Source organism: Sinohyriopsis cumingii, chromosome 4, assembly GCF_028554795.1.
Source record: "Sinohyriopsis cumingii isolate HCF-2022 chromosome 4, ASM2855479v2, whole genome shotgun sequence".
In the NCBI taxonomy this organism is placed as follows: Eukaryota; Metazoa; Mollusca; class Bivalvia; order Unionida; family Unionidae; genus Sinohyriopsis; species Sinohyriopsis cumingii.
In genome coordinates this window covers 103366890-103392244 of record NC_142964.1, presented here as the reverse complement: position 1 = coordinate 103392244, position 25355 = coordinate 103366890, and the positions used below count along the sequence as shown (strand labels likewise).

General features: G+C 38.6%; 2 long non-coding RNA genes across 2 annotated transcripts; both read left to right on the top strand.

Moving 5' to 3' along the window:
- Positions 1-1093: 1093 nt before the first annotated feature.
- Positions 1094-4400, top strand: LOC149801810 (uncharacterized). The gene is made up of 2 exons (XR_016420722.1): positions 1094-1369; positions 4150-4400. It is a non-coding gene; the product is annotated as an uncharacterized LOC149801810 (long non-coding RNA).
- A 3525-nt stretch (positions 4401-7925) lies between these two features.
- LOC149801809 (uncharacterized) lies at positions 7926-11157 on the top strand. The gene is made up of 2 exons (XR_016420723.1): positions 7926-8897; positions 10965-11157. It is a non-coding gene; the product is annotated as an uncharacterized LOC149801809 (long non-coding RNA).
- The last annotated feature ends 14198 nt before the right edge of the window (positions 11158-25355 follow it).

Here is a 25355-nt window from a genome sequence, read left to right as displayed (position 1 = left end):
ACATACTGTACATACATTTTATTTATATCACATACAAATATACAAATGCATATATTTGCCCTTTGACGGAGTTAAGAATTACTACACACACACACACACACACACACACACACACACACACACACATATATATATATATATATATATATATATATATATATATATATATATATATATATATATATATATATATATATATATATGCGTGTGTGTGTGTGTGTGTGTGTGTGTGTGTGTGTAATCTACCTAACTGTGAAATAAAGATACTTACTGGAAAAATAATTTCATATTTTTTCATTCCTATATTTTAACCTATGAAAAATATATCCTTTTATTGCCACATGTGAAAATATAAGGTTTTCCATCATGCCATGCGAAGTTTGATTGTGTGTGCCTAAAAACGTAGTACCAGCAGCAAGAAAAACGATAAAGCTTTATGATGTAGAACAAATAAATAGAAACTGAATTACATTTCAGACATGAATATTAATCTTTGATAAAGAAATTTTATCAGCCGCCGTTTGCGTAGTTTTGGAGTTGTTTCACCTTACTTCCTTGACAACGACGATAACTGTGTTGTGTTGCATTGCTGAATCGGGCTAGCATTTTTTCCAATAGGGTATAATAGTGTCCAACTGTAATTTACTACAATAGGTGAGGTGAATTTTCGTTAAGGGTGGTTAACTTGTTGTGAAGAAATTTAGTTTAAACTTCTAAACTTCGCCACCCATTAAAAGTTAAAATATCAGGTATTGACGTAGGAAACGAAATATTCTCTCTCTCTCTCTCTCTGTATAAATAAAATTTGCAGTGCAAACCAAAACTATATTCTGTTTATGAGTTATGTCCAGGTTCACGTACATCGTATGTTTCTACTTACGACATTTATATAAGACCCGGATTTGGCAGACCAGCCGATTCAGCTTAGTCTTTTTTATAAAGGTGAAAATGCCCGCAAGAACACATTAAGCAAAATCGCCCGCATCCTTGTTTTTGACAACGCGGAAATAAAACTGAAATTCTCGAGATCTGTTTAGTTCATGTACACCGATGAAAAACAAAATTGACGCTGCTAGCCACAGAAAATGATTAAACAGCGCGTAAAGCAATGAAACTCGCATCCTTCTTTGTGGTAGGGCTGAGTTAAATTTAAAATGGTTTGGTCATGTTCTTAAGTTTTCGAATAGAGATTTCATGCCGAATAGTATAAATAGATTTACTCGGTGTTCACAGTCATGCAGTATCTAGTGTATATACATTGTTATATACAAGAGTTGTGTTGGACGTCAAAACTGTAACATCAATATGACGACTTTAGTCCTGATGACAGTTTGTATGTTTGCTGCTAGCCACGTGCTGCCGTTATCAGGTAAGGAGCGTAGTTTATCCATTTTTGAATACACCACCATTTGATTATGTGTGAACATCTGTTTATCCGGTTTATCTTCTGGACAGATTTATATATCAATGGAGAAAAAAGAACCAAGTCAGTCCAAGTATTTTTCGAAAGCTCAGTCTATTTTTATCTGAAAGAGTCATTTGGAAATATAATAACTCATCTCTGATCCAGTTTGAATGCCATTCAGCGTATATGGCAATGAAAAGTTCCCAAGGCATCTCTGTTCCAGTTTGAATGCCATTCAACGTGTATTACAATGAAAAGTTCCCAAGGCATCTCTTGTTGCAAATCCGATATTAATACAAAGGATCTGGATTTGCGAGCAGAGCGTGAAGAACCTTAGGTTTCGTTATATTCAGAACAATTCCAATGCTAACCCTATTTAAATCTGCTATAAATAAATGATACAAATGTATATATCAAACAATATTTTCATATATTCACCATATCAATTATATAGGAAGCAAACTGTCAATAATAGATTTACCATACTCCTCGCAGAAGTAACAATGACATAACAAGATCAGTATAACAAGCTCAGTTTAATAGTTTAATTTAACAAGGGCTGCTGACAACCAAGCGATCGAAAGCTTTTGTTTTTCGTTGATGAAAACCTGTTAAACTTTTATTTGCATACGTTATACTTTCAAAGTAAACGTTTACTTAGTTCTACCTTAACTTCTCTCGCTTACTTCTTGAAAAGGCGTCGTAACTGGAAATTGTTTAACATGCTTAATTACTTGTTATGATTGGTGAATGAGGTGATTCGAGGGCTTATTCTTGGGGGTTTTATATCACAATTATTAGCCAGCAATCCGTCTTCGTGGTGGTCTAAAATGAATAGAGTGGCTTGCTCTTCATTTATATTTAAATCGATCAACGACGCTAAATGTTTCTTTGAGGTTGTGTCACCTGCCACGGGCAGGATTTTTATTTTTTTAAGATGCGAAAAAAGAAACACACACATCCTTTGTTCAGTTTGACTTCACTTTTACCATCATTCATAAGGCCAGAGACATCGCGGTATGACACAAACGAAAATCCTCTACGCTCGTCAATTCATACACTTTAGCCAGTTTCCTGCTACGATGGCCAAGAGAGAGAGCGAGAGAGAGAGAGAGAGAGAGAGGCCTTTGGACATTTCCATATTTAATTAATAAAAAATTTATGTTTAGAACATTATAGTATGTTTAAGAAACAGCAACAACAAAACATTAAGTACATCACAGTATGTGTACCACGCAACCGAGAAATTTACCGTATAATGTCGACACGATTTGCAAATTTTTGTCATTGATAAACACTGTAGATAAATCCCAAGGAAAGTGCACACATATTGTTACGTTGTAGGTTACTTGGTATAATTTCTATTTCAAGGTTTTAGTCCAGCTCAAGTTCCTTTTCTCTCTCATTCCACATTCCTGCGTAGTTTCTCCGTTATGCGTGAGAGGGGAGGGAGGAACAGAAAGCAGAAAGGATTGTGATAAAAATATGTACCATATTCAATTCATTTAGAAAACGGGGATTATTAATACTTTTATCGTTATTTTCATAAGCCACTAATGACTAATGTGTGGAGATTAATCATTGATCTAGAATTAACTGCATATGCTCGCGAGAATGTTTAAATATGCATATTTTTGCGCCATGGGCGGATCACAATTTGATATTGAGTACCACGATCAGAGCACACCTCCCCCCTGCTCTGTACCCTACACTGGCTATCCATTCCATCCAAAATCAAAATCAAAATGTGTTTTATGTGCTACGTTTCACTGACGGACTCCAGTCCAACATACCTATCCGACCTCACCCATGTGTACCCACCAGCAAGATACTTACGCTCCTCTTCTGACAATCGTACACTCATTATTCCCACTACGAAAACGAAGTCATATGGACAACGTTCTTTTGCATACCAGGGCCCATCAACTGGAACGAATTGCCAACTGAACTTAGACACAAAGACACAGTGATCCCATTCAAGAGTGCTCTTAAAACTCACTTATTTCGACTGCAATAACAAACTTAAAGACCTAACAATGTTCCCTACCTTAAAGATTTAGAGCATGTTTTTATGTTTTCTAATTTCATGGTGCTTGTTTTCTGTAATAATATCATTATATATGTTTTTATGCTATAGGTGTTGTCTAATATTGTAAAGCGCTTATTATTATTATTATTATTATTATTATTATATACCAATATTATTGGTATGTCAAATTGCTTTATACCAACACTTTAAATGCCATGCTATTTTTAATGTATGTGATATACATACATACATACATACATACATACATACATACATCGACACACACACACATACACTCATATATATATATATATATATATATATATATATATATATATATATATATATATATATATATATATATATATATATATATACAGGCAGCCCAGTCAGGGATGTTTGCCCCCAAATTAGATGTGGTCTTATCGAACCACCGGAATGCGGAAAACCGAACTATTTCGTTTATGAAGGACAAACATGCAGAGGCTGTGACAGAAACATCTGTCTTCAGAGTGATAGAAAATATTGAAAGCGATGTAAGTATAGATGGATTCGTTTGACTTGATTGAATTGACTTCACTGTGAAAATCTCTACATCTCACTTAAGGCATATATTCCATAGGTACTCAGTTCACATAGAAAACGTATGCAAATACCATTATATTAAGACTTTGCTTCTGAGTGCTAAAGATCAAACTTTTATTTATCTTTATAGATGATACATCCTTGGTGACAGCTCCTGTGTAGAGAAGAAAAAATAAACATATTAGCTGCGGCATTTTCCTGATCCACATGTGTTTAAAACATGTCCTTTCAATACCGCACCAATGAGTCGGGTGCTGATTTCAGTAATGAGTCTTCCTAACTCAAGTCTATACTGGGACTGAATAAAACAATGCCTGTTTTTTTCCAGTTACATTGGGGTGCGCTATGAAAATATTTATTTAATAAATTTTACTTTCATTATCCTGGCCAGCCAAAACTATTTTTACTCTATTCTATCTTTACACCCATTTCCAGAGTTGTTCACTTTTTCCAATAATTGCTACTGTTAGTCCTACAGCATAAACGATTACACACTTATCGACTGAACAAAAAGATAAACGACAGAAGAAATATTCGCTGATTAGATGAGGACTACAAACCATGCACGTGATGTTTTTTATGCATGCGTTTATGACATTAAAGTGTAATTTTGGGTCTGAGATATCTACGACGTGGCTAACAAATATCATCTGGCCCCGTGTGTGAAACCTGGCAGTGACGGGTGAAGTGACCCTCAGGTTTTCCCCCTTAACGTAGGAGCCAATTCTTGTTGGCCTGGTGCCAGACACCTCGGGGAGAGAGAGAGAGAGAGAGAGAGAGAGAGAGAGAGAGATGTAGGCATGTACTCTATTAGACTAGTTTAGAAATAAATAAAGAAATCTCTAGACAGTTTGACTATCTAGCCCAAAAGAATTATCAGAAAGAACAACACAGAGCCATGTTACAACTATTGTGAACCAAACCGAAGGCAAAGGCCACAACTTTTTTAAAAGCTAAGAGGGAAGGAAGGGGAAGGAAAGTTGACCAACAGGTATAATGCCTGAAGGAAGGTGAGTACGGGACCAGAGTCATGAAAACTTGGTAAATTCATGGAGCAATATAGAATTTTAGAATAAAATGTAACTCAGTATTACTAAGCCTTCGTGTATCTTGAAAATTACCCCTCTAAAGCTCTAACCAATCATATATGCTGGCTGGGAAGGACAGGGAGGGGGCCAACAAATAACACGGCAATTTTATGTTAAGATATTTCCAGCAGATTTAAATGCTTTCCTTGGAAGAGGATATTTTTTATTGGCATTGATTATTGCCCAGTCACTGTTAACATATGTAATGTATAGTTAAATAGATTTTCGGAAAAGATGTCATAATGACTTTATATAATACGTTAGGCCATGAGTCCGGAATATCTGACACTTGCCGCAAAAATAATAGATGCAGACATAAAAGAATTTAACCTTAGTTGCGAAACAGTCTAAATAAATAAACTCAAGGAGAAAGAAGAAAAACAAGAAAAACGAACTTTAGTCTTTAGACAGTGTATTTTCAAAAACGTTCTGAGTAATCGAAATAATTATTATTTACAGCAGTGTTTATGGACCAGCTTCGCACTGCTAAAAGAAAACGCCGTAAGGCTGATGATTCGGCTTTTTACCACCCTCACTATTCATAAGCAGATCTATGAAGCTGCTAAGACGAATGTTCCAAACATAGTTCTTGCAGAAAAAGCAGCCTACTACAGTGCTAAGATCGCTGAACATTCCGGCTGCAAAGAGATCTTCCATATTACGAACAAGCTAACGTTAAGGAATAAATCTAAACCTTTTTCGACGACCTTCTCTTCGGTCTATCATCCGGACCCGTTAGCAGATTTCTTCTGTGGCAAAGTTCAACCCATTAGAGATATGCTTGACAACATAATTTTGATTGACTCAACGTCACCATACACTTGTGGCACAGAATACATACGACAGTCTTTAACAGCATTTGAACCTTTGTCTATGTATTCGGTACACACAGCTATCATGAAAAGCGCCCCAAAGTTACATGAATTCAATCCGATTCCGACATTACTGGTGTTTGAGAGCTTAGATAGAATATTGCCTTAACCAAATGATGTTATCTAAGCTTCTATCTCTTCCTGGAATTAAAATCATTTTGCAAAACTGCCACTTTCTAAAGCTATTGTTGAAGATACCGACAAAATGACCCGAACGGTTTAAAAATCTACTGCCCCGTCTCTAACCGCTCATTTATTTAACAAAATCTTAGAAAAAGTTGTTCTATCCCATCTTGTGTCTCATCTGAACTCAGATGTCTTTTTCAGTAATGTGGTGTCTGCGTAAATACCCTCGCCATAGTACTGAAACTGCCCTTCTAAAGTAGTTAATCACCCTCTCTCTGCTTTTGATAATGCAAATATCACCCTCCTGGATTTGTCTGCGGCATTTAACACAATAGACCATGATATATTACTTCACCGTCTCCAGGATGTACTTGTTATTCATGATACAGCTTTTCTTTGGTTTTCAAGTCTTACTCTGTCAACAGGACAAAATTTGTTTCCGTAATTGGAAAACATTACAGCCCAGTTGATTTATGTTTTGGTGCTCCACAAGGCTCTTTTCTTGGCCCCGTTTTCTTCATTATACACACTCAGCCGCTCTCAAGTGTCATAGATCGACATCCATACAACGTTCTTCTGCGTACCAGGACCCAGCTACGTGGAATTACCAAACATTTTTAGACACAAGAATCTGTAATTTCATTCAAGATTGTTCTTGACACTCACATATTTCGACTACAAGAAAAGATTTAAAAACTTAATAATGTTTACTTCCTTAATTATTGTCAGCATATTATTGTTTTGTAATTTCATAGTGTTTGGTTTTGGAATCGTGTCATTATATATGTTTGTATGTTTGATCTAATATTGTAACGCACTTAGAACTTGGTTCCTCACACAGAACTCTTCCTAACTATTAGGCGTTGTACTAAGTCCACGTTATTATTATTATTATTATTATTATTATTATTATTCAGAGAGAAGTAAATAATAAAAATTCAAATTCTCAAATTTTACAATTTACGCTCTTGACATTTCAGGTGATATAAACAAAGGTGTAAATATATTTCTTCATATGTAACTAGTAAGTACGTGGTAAGTTTGATTTTAACAATAAATGAAGACCGTTAAGTTTCATGCATTACATGATCAGAATTTATTGACTAAAGAAGCTGATACTATATAGGGATCTGTTAAACAACTTACAAACTTTTCTACATCTTTCTAAAGACCCTCTGCCTTTTCTTTTTAGCACTACGGTTGCAACAACTATACCTACTACTACTTCTACTACTACTACTACTACTTCTGAGTGATCCCTTACAGACACTGTCTGAAATAAATGTAAATAACATTACAACACCCCACCCACCCCTCTTGCATTGAGGCGCATTCCATACTTTGGCTCCTCACACAGAAATCTTCATAACATTTAGTCGAAATAAAGAAACTATTTAATACCGACTCAAGGTCATTTCATTCGCCTCATAACCTGTATGAGCTGAAAAATCCGTGTGATATTATTGTTTGCTATTTTAGGAATGATTAAAAAATCGTCAAAAATGTAACCACATGAAACGCGATAAAATTAAAATCACTGGATTCTAAACTGACTAAAAAAGTATATGCTTAACTTCCTAATCTGAAATCTATAAAATACGTGGAAAGTTCCAAATAGCCCAGTTCGGTAAGTGTATCTTGAAATTACGTCCCTTGACGTGCTCTCCATTGCCGACGATAAGAAAGTATAAACCGCCACTTCCGGGGAGCAATTTCCAACAATATATTGCCATTTCTTTTATGTGCTCTGTGGATAGACGGACACACAAGAACACATGTCATACATCACTATTTAAAGTGGGGGGGGGGGGGGGGCAATATGCGTTGCATGCTTTCTCAGCCGCAACCATGGGTAATAATTATTAATCTCCTGAGCACAAAACTCCAAATCAAGACTAAACTTTTCAGATTGTATAAATTTTATATAAATGGCTGCTTCCATAAAATATATCAATACTGGTATGAACTTTGTCAGGTTAATTGTGGAAACAATCATAAAAAAGTAAAAAAGATATGCACATAACTTTGATTTAATTAGTACGTAAAATTTAGTATTATGAATATCCCTCTTGAAATTTACTCAACAAAAGATGTATTGAAGTATTACTTAGTTCTTAATAGTTTTTAGTATAATGCACACATAAATTTATTCTATAAATCACAATTTTGGGGAACATAAATTGAACAGCACAACAAATCTGAAAATATGATTTCAATTCTTTTTTTCGTTTAAAAGTATCCAACTAACATAAACATTGATTGTTTTGTCAATAATGAATTATGCATCACCTAATGGTTTTAAGTCTTTCCCACGTTTAATATGTCTAGTAAAAATTTCAGGGACAACTGCATAGAGGTAAAACTCATTCAACATGATGACTATACTCTTTACCCTTTTGACTTGCTTCTCGCATCACGCTTAATGATCAGCAAAAAAATTAATTAATTAGAAACAACAAGTAAACGACAGAAGTATTGTACATATTGTGGTTACATTTGCATATGTATAATGAATCATTGGAAAATTACAGGGGCTTGTATCGTTGCTTACAATTTAACTATGTGGCAAGTACTTAGTGGTTTATAGCTCTGTACAAATTCATTCGAAAACATTTTTATGTTAAGAAAAAGGAAAGCTATAATTAACATATTCAGTTGCATAACTTCTCAACGTGCAAATATTAAAGTCGTTATCCCATTTTTCCTGTATCTAACTGACCGTGCGCAATTTCATCTATATAGTTGTCGCCGAGATGGCAAAGACAAGTCAAAGTTTGGTATTTCCCCAACAGGTACATATATATTTTATTTCATTCTTAATATATATTAGTTTTCTTCGATGTGCTCACATAAATACGAACCACATATTTCTTCACAAGCTTGCTATGTTATTGTTGTTGTTGTTATGGGCAATTTATATTTTCAAGATTTAGTTATTCATTACCAAAAAGGAAGGACATGTGCTATGGCAAATTTATAAATGACATTTGTTTCTCTATTTCTCCCGCATATTTAAAATTTACGGCCCCTCAGGTTTATGCAAACTTTTCATCATTTGAAACAAAACTAGGGTAAACATTTATGTAAGCAAACAAACTACACATACAGTTATACTAAAATACACTTAAAATCTAGTTCAGAGATTCATGTTATTAAGCGTTAAGTCCAAATTGTTTGAACGTGATCCAGTTTGATAGCACTAAATTATTATGTTTCATTGCAAATCTTTATGTAAGAGCAAATGAAACATTTTACAATTTATTTCCTGCTGAAAGACGATTTCAAAAGCATCAGAGGTTTTAAATCAGTCGACGTTTTACGATTCAAGTAATGAATAGTATTTTTCAGTGCGTATATGTTACGTACTTGTAACGTTTAAATTTGATGGATCGCCTTTTTCTTTGTTTAAATCTATTGTTACAATGCTCCTTGGAAGTAGCTAATGTACATTCATTGCAAGAATGATAACTCTGCAGTTATTCTTTAAGGGAGGTAAATAATGTTATCGAACTGGGCTATACGTTGTACAAAACAATTACGGACGGGTTACAAGTTTTCGCAAGGTTTCGAGCCTTTTCCATATCGTGCATGGTAGCACCGTAAATTCCTTAATATCAAAGAAAGACTTTTAAAAGTTCTTGTCCAATCCAAGCAAACATTACTGCCACTTCAATATTATTTTCATCTCAATGTGAAGAACTCTTTTTTTTACATGTTTTTATTTCAGCCTATGTTGACTGATTCACTACGTCCTGGCGTACGTTTGAATCTTATAGTCCCACCGAGTCGCTATGTTCTGTTGTAAGTTTGAGTCACATAGTCCCACCGAGTCGCTATGTTCTGCTGTAAGTTTGAGTCACATAGTCCCACCGAGTCGCTATGTTCTGCTGTAAGTTTGAGTCACATAGTCCCACGAGTCGCTATGTTCTGCTGTAAGTTTGAGTCACATAGTCCCACCTAGTCGCTATGTTCTGCTGTAAGTTTGAGTCACATAGTCCCACGAGTCGCTATGTTCTGCTGTAAGTTTGAGTCACATAGTCCCACCGAGTCGCTGTTCTGCTGTAAGTTTGAGTCATATAGTCCCACCGAGTCGCTATGTTCTGCTGTAAGTTTGAGTCACATAGTCCCACCAAGTCGCTATGTTCTGCTGTAAGTTTGAGTCACATAGTCCCACCGAGTCGCTATGTTCTGCTGTAAGTTTGAGTCACATAGTCCGATAACTGTTTTATAGATACTAGTATAGAACAAGAGACTAAATTCCTTTTATATTCAAAGACTTCATACAGTTGGAAGCTAAATTCTTGTGTGTATTCAGATGTGATTTTCTTTCAATCGAAAGTTCTTCGAACAACGCCTTCTAGATATTCGAACTCATCTTAGTTTGTTGCTTAATCTAAAATTAGCCGGATCAGAAATATATGTACATCTTGCTAATGACAGCAGAAGTAGTAACAACTACAGTACAGGCAACAGTTGTAACTATAACAATAGTAGCAGCTGAAAACAAATGTAGATCTAGTATTAGCAACAAATTTAGCAATAGTCGTAGTAGTAGTAGCAGCAATAATAGTTGTATTAATATTAGCAACATGAACTTTAACTCATAATAGTGTTAGTAGTGGTAGCAGCAGCAATTGTAGTGGTAGTAGCAGCAGCAACAATTGCAACAGTAGTAGCAACAAAATTGTAGTAGCAGCAGCAATTGTAGTATTTGTAGTAGCAATAACAACAATAATGTTAGTAGTAGTAGTAGTAGTAGTAGTAGTAGCAACCGCAGCAAATGTAGCAGTGAGAATAAGTAAGAGGAATTCTATGAAGATTTATTAGTTACAGCATCGTATCATTGTTGTTATTTTCAGGACTTTGCCGAAGACATGAAACCATTACAGAACATTACCACACTGACTTAGAAGAAAACGAGAGAAATGAACGTACCATCTATGGACGCTTCCTTGATTTTGCACACGAATGATCTTCACGAATGCATTATGACTGAAGAATTATGTGCTACATTTCAAGCACGAAAAGGAATAAAAACATCGTGCAATTCTATTTTTATTGGTTTCTTGGTTGCCGTGGATAAAATTACACGTGTTTAAATAAACCCATTAGAGACTGAAACCTTCTAATGTGTAGCCCAGTATAGCCATACAAATTATACGAATATCAAGGTATTAAACAATTACAGGACAATTTCCCACACCATTTCCTTCAGTAAGTACAAAGACCTATTCAAATTACCAGTTATTTCATCACGCCAAATTAAAGGCAAGAGTGTTTCCTTCCAGTGTCCCTTCCATGTTACTCATTTGCAACTTACGCCTTGTCGGTACTTCCGGTACCCATGTTTCCGTTCTCCGGCCCTGTGCCTTCGCACTACTGCTTACTATCCCGGCCCTGTTCCTTAGCAGAACTGCCTATTCTCCAGTGCTCTCCACACCTGCTCCTCTCTCTAATCTTCGGGTGGCGTCCTATCCCTCCCGGAAAGCTTCCTCAAATGCCTTGTTCAAAATCTCGTCCGAATTTCCTCGAACTCCTTTTTCCTCGCTCTTTTTTTTACGAGTGCAAAATGTGCTTTCGGAGTACGTGATGTTTCTTTAGTCGCTTCAGAACTGTACTGATTCTTCCAAAATGAATGTAACAGGATAATGTCTGGCTGCGTGAGAAACCCGCCCAAAATGTGGCTATCTAGGTTCTGATTGGATACCGCCGGTCTCTTTGAAAATGTCTGGGGTAGTAGCACTGACATGTTATAATGTCGGGTTTTCCGGTCTTTAAGACTTAGCTGACTGATGACGTCACTGGGTAATTGCAAAACAGAGTTTCTCACTACCGCGGCAAAACTATCTTTGAAATACACCAATTGCGAATTCTATCAGAAGACATATATAAACATGAGGCAGGAATTGTTAACAAATTTGTTTCACATAATGTGACACATGGATATTTTAAGGACTGCTTTCAGGGTGTATTTGTTGATCTATAAGCCCCACCTCCCATCTTTAGTACCCCACCCACGCCCCCAAACATTAATTCGCCCCTGTCTATTATCATGTAATTGCACTCAGGCACAAAAGTACACACTCGGCTTAGTCTCATTAATTGCCGTTCCTCAAAGATGGACAATCTATAAACTACAGATTTAGAATGGAGAGTTATAGTTTTCATTGTCAGAATGTAGTAACATCAGGATCTCGGTTTGCAAACTGAATTACCACACGAATCTGACTGGATTTTATAGGGAGGAAATGTCCTTCGTCGCTGCCTTGTCTAAAATTGAAAGGATTTGTTTTGCGAGGTCCAATGAAGGCTTCATTCTCGACGATACCAAAGATTAAACACTTGGGTAACTCTCCTTGAAACCGATTATCTTCGATCATGAATTGCTGGCCCTTGGGAATGATGAACGTTTTCACTCCCACGCGTCGTATCGGATACTTGGCGGTCGTTCTGCTAAAAGTGTGACTGATGTCGTTTCCAACTTTAGATAACACTTCCACTCGTCGCACGTATAGTCTGGCTTCTTGGATGACAGTTTTGTAAAGCGTACCACCTGCAGTCATCAAATGGAACGCGATACTGATAAGATTCAGATATTGCTGAGATCCAGTCTCAGGCGGACATCCACGCCGTTCAGCAAATACTTCTCTTGCAACTACATGCCCAAATGCAAACGATCCATCAGTTCTAAACTACGGCTCGCTTTGATTTTCTCTTTATGGTCTTTAAACCCCACATTGCTGTCATCTAAGACAATGAACTTACCTGGCGTGTCAGGTTTCCATACCACGCAGGCATCCAGATGAGTGTTCTTGGCTTCTTTTCCATACCTCAAGTGATTTTCCAGTTACGCTCGGTAAGGGTAAGTGTCCATGTTGCTACTGACCAGTTTGATATACAAGTACAAATCCACTTCGCTGAACAAGGAATGCATGAAATTGTTGACGGGAGTTATTTCATCATCATCGCCTATGTTAGTGTTGGGATCTTTGATCACTTTCACTTTCAAGTACAGGTAACTGCTATTCAGATCGATGTAATCTTTGGGCTGTCCATTGATTTCAGTCTCGATGGGAGCTGAATGCGTCAAAGAGGTGATAGGATGAAATTCTACCCATTGGGATTCGTGCGTCATCATTATGGTGGTCGGCATGGCATATAGATCTAGTTCCGTTTGGAACAGGTACAAGACACTCTGTACATCATTTTTTTGTGTCTCAATGATTTAATAATCCAAAACATCTAAGTCTGAGACGGCTCTTCTTTTCTTAGTCTTTCTAGCCTTATGAGTGTGAAGTCCTCTGAAGGGGTGTTTTAGTCGTCTCTTTCTGTCTTGTCCTTGCTGTGGCGTCAGGGAAGTAGGAATGACTGACTCGGTAGCATCCAAGGCATTTATAGGAGTTTCTCGCCGACCCAAAATGTCTTTGCCTGTTTTCAGCAAGACATTTTTGCCTGCTCTCAAGAAAGCTTCTTTTGGGGTTTGTTTGTCGATGGTGACATTTTGGAGAAATTCTTTGCCTTGCGTCAAAGCGGCATTTTTCAAAGCGTGCAATCCTCGTGTCACCATCGGTTTCAACACAGGAGCCACCGAAGGAAAGGCCGATTTCAACATATCTCCTAAACCATGTCCTCGCTGTATAGTGACACCTCGATACACTGGATACGTAACTTAAGAGTCGTAAGAGAATCGTTTTCGAAAATGGAGTTTCACCGTGACTTTCCCTTTGGTGAACGAAATTTTTGCCCCAGATCTCTTTTTATAGCAATGTTGTTAGTGTCAAAATACGACTTGCTGACGGGTAAATAGTGAGGATGTACAAATTCGCGGTGAACGTGATAGGTCTTGTCACCTTCTTCGTCAGCGTTCGTGGCAGAATCCACTTTGAAAGGAATGACACGCAGTAATGGTACGGAGGTGTGTCCCACCACGTTGTACTCCACCACATCGAAATATACAAAGATCAAATTGAGTCACTAGTTCATTTTTACCGGGGAACGAAATAACTTGGCTAAAGAATCGTTGTCGGAAATGACTGGTAATTCGTTTTTCCTGATCATTTCCACCCTCATCTCAACGTCCCCGCCCAAAATCTCAAGCAATTCAGGATAAAATAAAATGAACACTTTACCCTCCGGAAATTTCATCAGTAGGCGACGAACCACTTTATGTTACTCACTGGTGACACTTTTTCTCAAACTCTCCAAAGCTTTAAGAAACACGGTATTAAACCTAGTAGCAATCGTGCTCACCAAATGTTGACCGCTAAAATAATAGCCTGGGGAACTTATCAAGTTATAGGTCCACTTTTGAGTTTGTGAGTTATGTGTTCTCATTTTAAAATTTACATTGGTCTTCAATTACTTTTGCATTTTCTCGTCATGAACTTCGACCGCAAAAACATTTTGATTTGGAAGGACATTTAGGACTTGTGTCGGGGGAATGATTTCCACAAAAGCAACTTCCCAATGGGCTTCATGATCTAATCGGATGGCCTGAAATCATTTGGTCGTGTAACACCACAAAGTACTGTTGGTAAACACCTCCATGGAACTGTCACTGGGTAACGTTAAGTAAACTTGGTTGTTGTTGTTCATAATTGCAGAGTTCTGCTGCTGTCCGAGTGGTTACTTGAAGTCAGAGGAGTTGCTAAAAGAGGTTTGATGTTGTGGTGGTTGTTGTTGTTGGGGTGGTGACTGGTGTTGGGAACAATGCTACCGTTGTTCCCGTTCGATGAGTGTTTCAGGGAAGGATTGGGAAGAAGGTAACTGATGCAACTGCTCAGTAAAATGGTCCACAATTGTTTGTCTCTTGTTGCAAACTCAAATTAGCAATGGAGGCACCGATGCCACAATACACCAAAAAGATTTGGCAGAAAAAGACGATTTGCATTTTAGGCACACGTTCTCCACACCACTCCCACAAGGGTTGCTTTTGTAGATTTTGCAGAGACGAACTTGGTGAAGGAGTGGTCACCTCGGTGGTAGCGGTAGCTGGGGCTGTGTGGAAGGGCATGGTGGTCACTTCTTTTTATAATCGATGACTTGCAAAGAGTCGATCTAAGAATCATAACTGGGAGGATATCGATTCTAATGTACATCGACTTTTCTGAGACGAAGTTTTCCCATTGGCACTTTACGGGTTCTTCGTTCGATAATGCTTTCCGTGTTGTACACTTCGTCTTCTTTTTTGGTCAGGCGTTGTAACTCTGGCAAGTAAAACGTTCCTTTTAACACTTCCCTGTTCATGTCTTCCGACAGGATGACGGCCACGCACTCGTCCAGTGAATTCATTTTGGTCTTCGGGAGTGTGGCACCAGGAAGGATAGACACTGGCTTCTTGTTTCAGTTTCAAAAAGGCATCCACGTCGTCTGCGAAAATGCCTTCCTGAGTCTCCTCGCCCTTGTGGTACTGTTCTGTCTTGGGAAAGTGGTAAATTTCGTACACTCTAACAGTTGGTATCCCAGGTCCAGAACTTTGAACAATTCCACACTGCCCAACGTTACCGTCAAGGCGCGCTCTTCCTGAGTGTTATGACAAAGTTGGTAGTGGTTGCACTTTTCGGCACAAGTACGGCATAAGGTAAGCATCAGTTTTCGTGGCAATGGTGAGGTAAAATCAGATGGTACAAGTCCGTGGGAGGCAAGACTCTGCACTTGATCAATCCTTCGTATTGTCGAATGTTGTCCAGGTCGATGTGTTCCGTCAGCAATTGAGGGTGCCCTGTGGGAAAGCGACAATATTTGCACACGTATGGATACAGCGAACACACGTCCAAGTATTTGATTTCTTCTCCTTTCTCCTCGTCGGCTTGATACAACAAACAGGTGGCATTCGTCCGTCCTCCGAAAAACTTTTCCGCGGGTGCAGAGGATCCAACAGCTTCTAACGTTCCACGATGCGTTTAAACTCTGGATCGGTTTTCAAACGGTGATCGTATTCCTGTTCACACATTTCCACCACTTGGTATCCTTGCTGTTCTAACTTCAATTGCCGCTGACAAGTGGCAAGGTACAAGTCTTCGGTCCGTTGTAAAAACTGATTGTTAGTGACACGTTCAGGATAACAGAGGGGACATCCGTGAAATAAGCAAGCGTTAAACTCTTACACGATCTTGGGGTTTTCTAAGTCCCAACTATCCACCGAATACGTTCCGATGATCTTCTCGCCTCCCCCTTTGCGGACATGTTGAATCCATTTGTCTTCCTTGTTGCACAATTAATGTAGCCAGCGTAGGGCTTTGACCGAGTATTGACTTTTGACAAAGTTCGTCGTTTGAGGGCTCATGACATCCAGGGTGTTTTCGGGTATGAATCGTTGGCGGTATACTAACGAACACACTTTGACAATGGTGCAAGCTTCTTTCAAAGGATCGATCCCTCCATGCTCCATGAACAATTCTCAAAATTTTACACAGCAACGCCGTACAATGTCCACGTCGGAACGACAATACTTTAACATTTCTTCCTGAAAGTCGAAAGGGTCCGATGCCTCAGTCTTTTACCATGCCTAGTTAGCTTCTCGTTGTTCGATAAGCATGTTGTCGGGGTCGTAGTAGTGAGCCTCATGTAAATGGGGTATAACGGCGTGTTGATTGAATTCGGTATTGAAAAAGGGCGAAAAATAGCATTTGGTCATTTCTGTCATTCCAAACATTTTAGGCATTCGGTTCAAAGGCATGGCCTAGTAACTCATCGAATCTTTATACTGCACTCGTCCCACTTGCATGTAGATCAGTTTGGCTCCGTTCAGAGTCACTTTAGAACATTCGGTACTTTGTTCCGTATATCATCTCAAAAGAATCTGCCCTTTGTATCCCGAGAAATTGTGAGCCATCACCGTGGCATGGCGATGGAATCTCCGTGATATTCGACGTCCTCTTGGCTCCACGTCTCGTCAGTTGGATCTAATATTCATTAGGCGAAATCGGCTAGTGTGTTCGGTCCCCGAAAGATTTTTTCACGTCCTCCAGGAATCTTGTTGCAGTGAGAGCAATGACTAAAGATAGGTTCTTGGATGCACTTCTCGCACGTTCAGTGAGCCACGCAGAAATTAGCAATTTGAATGCCAGTCTCTTGCATGCATTCGAAATCGAAAAATTTCTGGACATCTTCCTCTTGATGTTTGTAATGGTATTTTTGAATGTAGCATTCGTGTTCCAAGTCCACGATTAGGTGACAAATGTGACATCGTTTCTTTCCTGAACATATGTGTGCCTTGGCATTATTGGTATGTATGCCTTGTCTACAAGTAGGGCACAATTTTAAGAGTTGACAAGCATTTTTCTGCTGTGAACCTTGCGTCTTCAGATGTTGTTGGTAACAGGTAGTGCTGACAAAAGTGCAATGACAATTTGGGCAATGTACTCGTTCTTGTCTTTCGTCAAGACAGGGTGAGAGGTCAAACATCCCTCACATTTCGATCCACGATGCTTGTGTTGCTCTCGATTGTTATAGCCATAGTCACATTTCTCACAGTAATAACTGAATCCCAGCAATGGGGCACACTGGTGAGTGTATCGAAATGTTCATCGTGATAATAGACGTGAATGTATTTTCCGTCTTTGAAATCTTTGCCTCGAAACAACAGAGGTCCGCGCACTTCTTGAGGGTGTACTTTCAAGGTGTTGCGTGGAGCCAAGACATCTTGCAATTTTTTGCATTTCGGGTATTCCACAGGGTGTGTCTTTGGATAGCCCCGCTTGCTGTAACAGAGTTCTGCTTCACTTCGTTGTTTGACTCGGTTCGAATGCTCGCCAAATTTCTTTTCCATTCTGCCGTGTCGTTCTTGTCGGCATATGTTCGTCCCACCACGATGGCACGGGCTAAACATATCTGGTCTTGAGTGCTGTTAATCTGAACGAGGCTACGCTTTATGCTGCCAACTTCGTCAACCAATATCATCTTTTTTCTTCCTGTCGCATGGAGAAAAGAAACGTGGGTCATGAACAGTGTTGTCTTTCCATCGGTGATGTGAAACTTGTCATTGGATTGTTACACATGCGGAATCTTGTCGATGACATTAGAAGGTGACAGTTCTGCCGGGCTCCTAAACTCGATCCAAACGGGTGACTTCAAAATGTCGTGATGAATGGAAAGTCTCAAGCGATCGTCTTCTTTGGCTTCACTTTGCCGTTGCAGTGTGGTTAACAAAGAATCCCACACCACAGTGATGAACCCTCTTTTTTCTCCAACCGTACACCGGACTTGAAATCTTTAAACTTCACCGTGTACGTGTAAGCCGTAGTTCTAAATTTTGTATAGGAGTGTTTTTCCATCTCTCGAATGTGGTAGTACTTTTGTTAATGGTGGCGAACTTTGGTTTGTGTAGACTTTCTGGGTCTGGATTCAGGCTCACTAACGTCATCATTAAAATCGCAGGCATGAATTTGAGCCAAGACTCCAGCTACTGTGCGAGGCGATAAATCACGTTTCTGCCTCTTACTTTCTTCTCCTTTCTCCACGAAATGATGCGATCGTTTCATCTTGACTGCAAAAAGTCCAATGACTACATTTTAAAGGCCATGGGTCCCTATATCCACGTGAGACCAGTGTCTTCCCCATATAAAGGGTCAATGTCTTCCCTTCCAGTATTCATTTCACTCTCAAACTGACCAGAACAATGGAAGAGCCCACACAGATCGAACATCTGATGAGAGCTTTGGGAAGTGTCATAAGAAAGTTTTCTTCAGACAAACCGATGGACTTCTCACTTTCCTTTCGAGATAAAGTCAAGATATCTGTAAGAAGAAACTGGCATTGGGCTACAGAGTGTCCAGACCTTCAAGAAGCAAGACAGGTGTCAGAAGAGACAAAAGTCAAGATACCTGTCATCATTGTCAAGAGAAAGGACACTGGTCTTCAGAATGCTCTAAAAACACAACAGGAGCAAGAGGAAGAGAGGGGTTCAGAACAGTGAGAAGAGGTACCCTCCCAAAAGGAAGAACCCAGACACATCCAGAAAGAGAAAAAATAGAAGAAAAGAAGACGAGGAGAAAATGAGGCAGAGGAGGAAGAACCTGTGAAAGTGAAGAAATTCAAGCAACAGGGAGTGAACAAACACACAGAAGAAGTCTATGAACTTTTTAAAGTGTTGTTTTGTGAATTTGAATGTAAGATTTGTAAAAAGAATAGACTAGACAGAAAACGTAAGCATTTCTTGGTTTTGATTTTTTAGCATAAGGATCTACACTCATGCATTCACACACGTACATCATGGGGCAAAAAAGAGATTTAGAGTTTTAATTGATTTTGGAAAAATGAATGCTATCTCTTTTCCAGAGAAGTGGGTGGCCCTGAAAAGGACCGCTGGGTGTTTGTTTTTTAAACAAACAAACTCTGGAACGGGACGTAATCCGCTTTAACTGCCTTAAGCCTTTGCCACGGCCAAGGCCTACTTCTGGACTTGCAAGTGTTAATGATTTGGTAGAAATCAATAGGGGTGGTATCTCAGGTGTAACAATAGGATTGGGCTGTTTGGTTCGGAGAGGTCTTCTTCTCTTGGGTCGCATTAAAGGAGTCTGATACATTTGTTTCAGACTCCTTAACTCTGCCAAAATGTCTAAAAGTACCGTCACTGTTTGACTTTCACTGTCCTCCTTCTTTCCTAGACCTTGTTTCTTCTCTGCTGCTGCTTCTTCTTCCTGTCGTTTCCTTCTTCCTGCTTCTTCTTCTTGCTGTTGCTGTTGAAGGAGAAAAGCTTGTTCTGCTTCTTTCTGCTGCTGTAAACATTTATCCAATTCTTTCTGTCTCTGTTTAAAATCCTCGACGTGTGGAAAAGAAGGAGAAGGTGGCGAAAATACTGGTATCGGAACAAATTATTTCGAAGAGAGAAAATCAACTAAATCCCAATTAAAATCGGTCTCTTCTGGAAGTAAGACTGTGTTGACTTCGGTAGCCGCTGCTATGCCATCGCTTCTCGTCTCCACGGCCAGTGCACCCCAATTCAGTGTCTTCTTAGTTTCCATCATGTTGAAAGCTCTGTCGCATTGATTCACTGCGCACAGACGCTAGCGCATCTATATAGGGAATGTGGCGTCACAGGCAGCTCTCTTCGGATTTGAATACAGACTCCTCACTGTAACTCGGTTTTGTTATGCATGTTTGGATTGGTGAAAAAAAAACAATCCTTTTCTATCCGCTCTTCCACTATAAATAAACCCGTTCACTGGATTCCCTTCTTCTGTTCTCGTCACAAGATGTGGACTAATCTTGAATCGTCTACTCTCGTATCGTCGATTCTGTTCCATACGGGCATACCCATGTATGTGAAATCATCGTGGACAATTATCCGGATCATCGATACGAGCGTTTGGAAAAGAATAATTTATGTGGAGAGACAAGGCTTTTAAAGCGAGTTCTCATCTACGGTCCAGAAGTCAGAAGAAGTTTGAGGAAGAGAAGAAGACCTATGCGATGACCTCTTTGTTAACGGAATGAAGATAACAAAACACCAAAGGCCCTCTTAAGGGCCACTCGTATGCCTCGAAAATATTTGCTAACAATTTGTTTTAGTCAGTTGCATAATTGTTTGTGTGATAAATATATGTTCATCCATCAATGTCTGTATGCTTTATGTTGTATATGTTATATATGTCTATGTCCCGCCAAGCGTTCTAGGTTTTTTGCCGCTGTTTGGTCAAATTGAGGTCAGCCCCTTGCTACATTTTTACCAATCTTCAGTACCGTGTGACATCATCTTACCTGTTCCATTCCTATTGTCCCTGTATTAATGGTAAGTCCCATTGTCCCTATACAGCCCCAAAACCTTTTTGACTTGGCTTTCCCTTGTCCCTATTAATATTGTCATTTTACAGCCCCACGACCTTTTTAACTAGGTTTTCCTTAGTCCTTATACAGCCCCATTATACTGCTAATAAAGCTATTTAGATTTCCTCCTCACGTACAGGTTATAAGAAAAAAGAAATCAGCAGTTGTCCTCTGTTGTCAACAATGAAATGTGGACCTTCGCAAAACTTGGTCTTGAGCTTTTCCACAAATATACTTCATTCGAAATCTTTACTTCTCTCATACAACATCATCCATTTATGGGTTTATTTGCGAACAAATTGTGTCAGACATACATTTCTTTCAAACTGGCTAATACATTATCCGACTCTAATTTTTGACTGAGGTTAATCTTTATCTAAGTTACTCTATGTAGCAGTATGTAACGTTCATCACGTTTTCATTGTTGACATACACCAGTCAGTGAGTTTGATTATTAATATTCAATACAAATTATGTGAAAATTTATTTCAGTATATTCTAGATTAATTACCATGGGTAATAATAATAATACTAAGGGGTTTCTATTACATAAAAGGCAAGAAACCATAGAAACGTTTATGTCCCTCAAATTTATTCCCCATGCACAGACTTGTCTTCATCAAAATGGTACGAAACGTAGACACAAGTTGAAAGAAACCACGGGACAGTCCAGTCTAAAAAAGCATAACTTCCTCTATTCGTGATCATATGTGAAGTTTCAGGCAGGAACATTATCGACATCAATCGTCTCAAGAATGCTTCCGAATATGGTAAGGTGATACATGCGGCAAGATTAGGAAATAAAGTACAGGATCCAGCTGACAAAAGAAGATGTAACCTGGCTACTGTTAAATGAGTGGAAGCATTCTTAGAACGAACTGCAGTTTACTGTCAGTGAAGTTGCTGTAAGCTTCCCAATATATGCTGTAAGGTAAAGAGCAATGAAGTAGCAGCAAAGTAACCTAAAAATTTCACGGTGTGTTTACCCGTGGTTCAGCTTAAAGTTATCGTCATTTATGATTCTAAGAACACTGCTTTCGTTTTGCTCTGATATCATATATCTTATGTACGATCACTGGCGTATGAAGACCAATAACATATAGTAATTACCAAAACAGAGCATGGGTTCATCTAGTACCATCCTCAAACGCTACTATACTACTATCCACGAACGCTGATAAAACACCACGTTTTTAAATTTCGCCTAGTCTGCATTAATGCAATCTTTCAGTCATCATGTTTTGTTGTCACTACCTTGCAGACAGATGCCTTCATCACGTTTTGTTGTTAATACCTTGCAGACAGATGCTTTCATCATGTTTTGTTGTTACTACCTTGCAGACAGATGCCTTCATCATGTTTTGTTGTTACTACCTTGCAGACAGATGCCTTCATCATGTTTTGTTGTTACTACCTTGCAGACAGATGCCTTCATCATGTTTTGTTGTTAATACCTTGCAGATAGATGCCTTCATCATGTTTTGTTGTTACTACCTTGCAGACAGATGCTTTCTTCATGTTTTGTTGTTACTACCTTGCAGACAGATGCTTTCTTCATGTTTTGTTGTTACTACTTTGCAGACAGATGCTTTCATCATGTTTTGTTGTTACTACCTTGCAGACAGATGCCTTCATCATGTTTTGTTGTTAATACCTTGCAGACAGATGCCTTCATCATGTTTTGTTGTTAATACCTTGCAGACAGATGCCTTCATCATGTTTTGTTGTTAATACCTTGCAGATAGATGCCTTCATCATGTTTTGTTGTTACTACCTTGCAGACAGATGCCTTCATCATGTTTTGTTGTTACTACCTTGCAGACAGATGCCTTCATCACGTTTTGTTGTTACTACCTTGTAGACAGATGCCTTCATCATGTTTTGTTGTTAATACCTTGCAGATAGATGCCTTCATCATGTTTTGTTGTTACTACCTTGCAGACAGATGCTTTCTTCATGTTTTGTTGTTACTACTTTGCAGACAGATGCTTTCTTCATGTTTTGTTGTTACTACTTTGCAGACAGATGCCTTCATCATGTTTTGTTGTTACTACCTTGCAGATAGATGCCTTCATCATGTTTTGTTGTTACTACCTTGCAGATAGATGCCTTCATCATGTTTTGTTGTTACTACCTTGCAGATAGATGCCTTCATCATGTTTTGTTGTTACTACCTTGCAGACAGATGCCTTCATCATGTTTTGTTGTTACTACCTTGCAGACAGATGCCTTCATCATGTTTTGTTGTTAATACCTTGCAGATAGATGCCTTCATCATGTTTTGTTGTTAATACCTTGCAGACAGATGCTTTCTTCATGTTTTGTTGTTACTACTTTGCAGACAGATGCTTTCTTCATGTTTTGTTGTTACTACTTTGCAGACAGATGCCTTCATCATGTTTTGTTGTTACTACCTTGCAGATAGATGCCTTCATCATGTTTTGTTGTTACTACCTTGCAGATAGATGCCTTCATCATGTTTTGTTGTTACTACCTTGCAGATAGATGCCTTCATCATGTTTTGTTGTTACTACCTTGCAGACAGATGCCTTCATCACGTTTTGTTGTTAATACCTTGCAGATAGATGCCTTCATCATGTTTTGTTGTTACTACCTTGCAGATAGATGCCTTCATCATGTTTTGTTATTAATACCTTGCAGAAAAGATGCCTTCATCATGTTTTGTTGTTACTACTTTGCAGACAGATGCTTTCTTCATGTTTTGTTGTTACTACCTTGCAGACAGATGCCTTCATCATGTTGTGTTGTTACTACCTTGCAGATAGATGCCTTCATCATGTTTTGTTGTTACTACCTTGCAGACAGATCCCTTCATCATGTTTTGTTGTTACTACCTTGCAGACAGATGCCTTCATCATGTTTTGTTGTTACTACCTTGCAGATAGATGCCTTCATCACGTTTTGTTGTTACTACCTTGCAGACAGATGCCGTCATCATGTTTTGTTGTTACTACCTTGCAGATAGATGCCTTCATCATGTTTTGTTGTTACTACCTTGCAGATAGATGCCTTCATCATGTTTTGTTGTTACTACCTTGCAGATAGATGCCTTCATCATGTTTTGTTGTTACTACCTTGCAGATAGATGCCTTCATCATGTTTTGTTGTTACTACCTTGCAGACAGATGCCTTCATCACGTTTTGTTGTTAATACCTTGCAGATAGATGCCTTCATCATGTTTTGTTGTTACTACCTTGCAGATAGATGCCTTCATCATGTTTTGTTATTAATACCTTGCAGAAAAGATGCCTTCATCATGTTTTGTTGTTACTACTTTGCAGACAGATGCTTTCTTCATGTTTTGTTGTTACTACCTTGCAGACAGATGCCTTCATCATGTTGTGTTGTTACTACCTTGCAGATAGATGCCTTCATCATGTTTTGTTGTTACTACCTTGCAGACAGATCCCTTCATCATGTTTTGTTGTTACTACCTTGCAGACAGATGCCTTCATCATGTTTTGTTGTTACTACCTTGCAGATAGATGCCTTCATCACGTTTTGTTGTTACTACCTTGCAGACAGATGCCGTCATCATGTTTTGTTGTTACTACCTTGCAGATAGATGCCTTCATCATGTTTTGTTGTTACTACCTTGCAGACAGATGCTTTCTTCATGTATTGGTGTTACTACTTTGCAGACAGATGCTTTCTTCATGTTTTGTTGTTACTACTTTGCCGACAGATGCCTTCATCATGTTTTGTTGTTACTACCTTGCAGACAGATGCCTTCATCATGTTTTGTTGTTACTACCTTGCAGATAGATGCCTTCATCATGTTTTGTTGTTACTACCTTGCAGATAGATGCCTTCATCATGTTTTGTTGTTACTACCTTGCAGATAGATGCCTTCATCATGTTTTGTTGTTACTACCTTGCAGATAGATGCCTTCATCATGTTTTGTTGTTACTACCTTGCAGACAGATGCCTTCATCATGTTTTGTTGTTAATACCTTGCAGATAGATGCCTTCATCATGTTTTGTTGTTACTACCTTGCAGACAGATGCCTTAATCACGTTTTGTTGTTAATACCTTGCAGATAGATGCCTTCATCATGTTTTGTTGTTACTACTTTACAGACAGATGCCTTCATCATGTTTTGTTGTTACTACCTTGCAGATAGATGCCTTCATCATGTTTTGTTGTTACTACCTTGCAGACAGATGCCTTCATCATGTTTTGTTGTTACTACCTTGCAGACAGATCCCTTCATCATGTTTTGTTGTTACTACCTTGCAGACAGATGCCTTCATCATGTTTTGTTGTTACTACCTTGCAGACAGATCCCTTCATCAAGTTTTGTTGTTACTACCTTGCAGACAGATGCCTTCATCATGTTTTGTTGTTACTACCTTGCAGACAGATCCCTTCATCATGTTTTGTTGTTACTACCTTGCAGACAGATGCCTTCATCATGTTTTGTTGTTACTACCTTGCAGACAGATGCCTTCATCATGTTT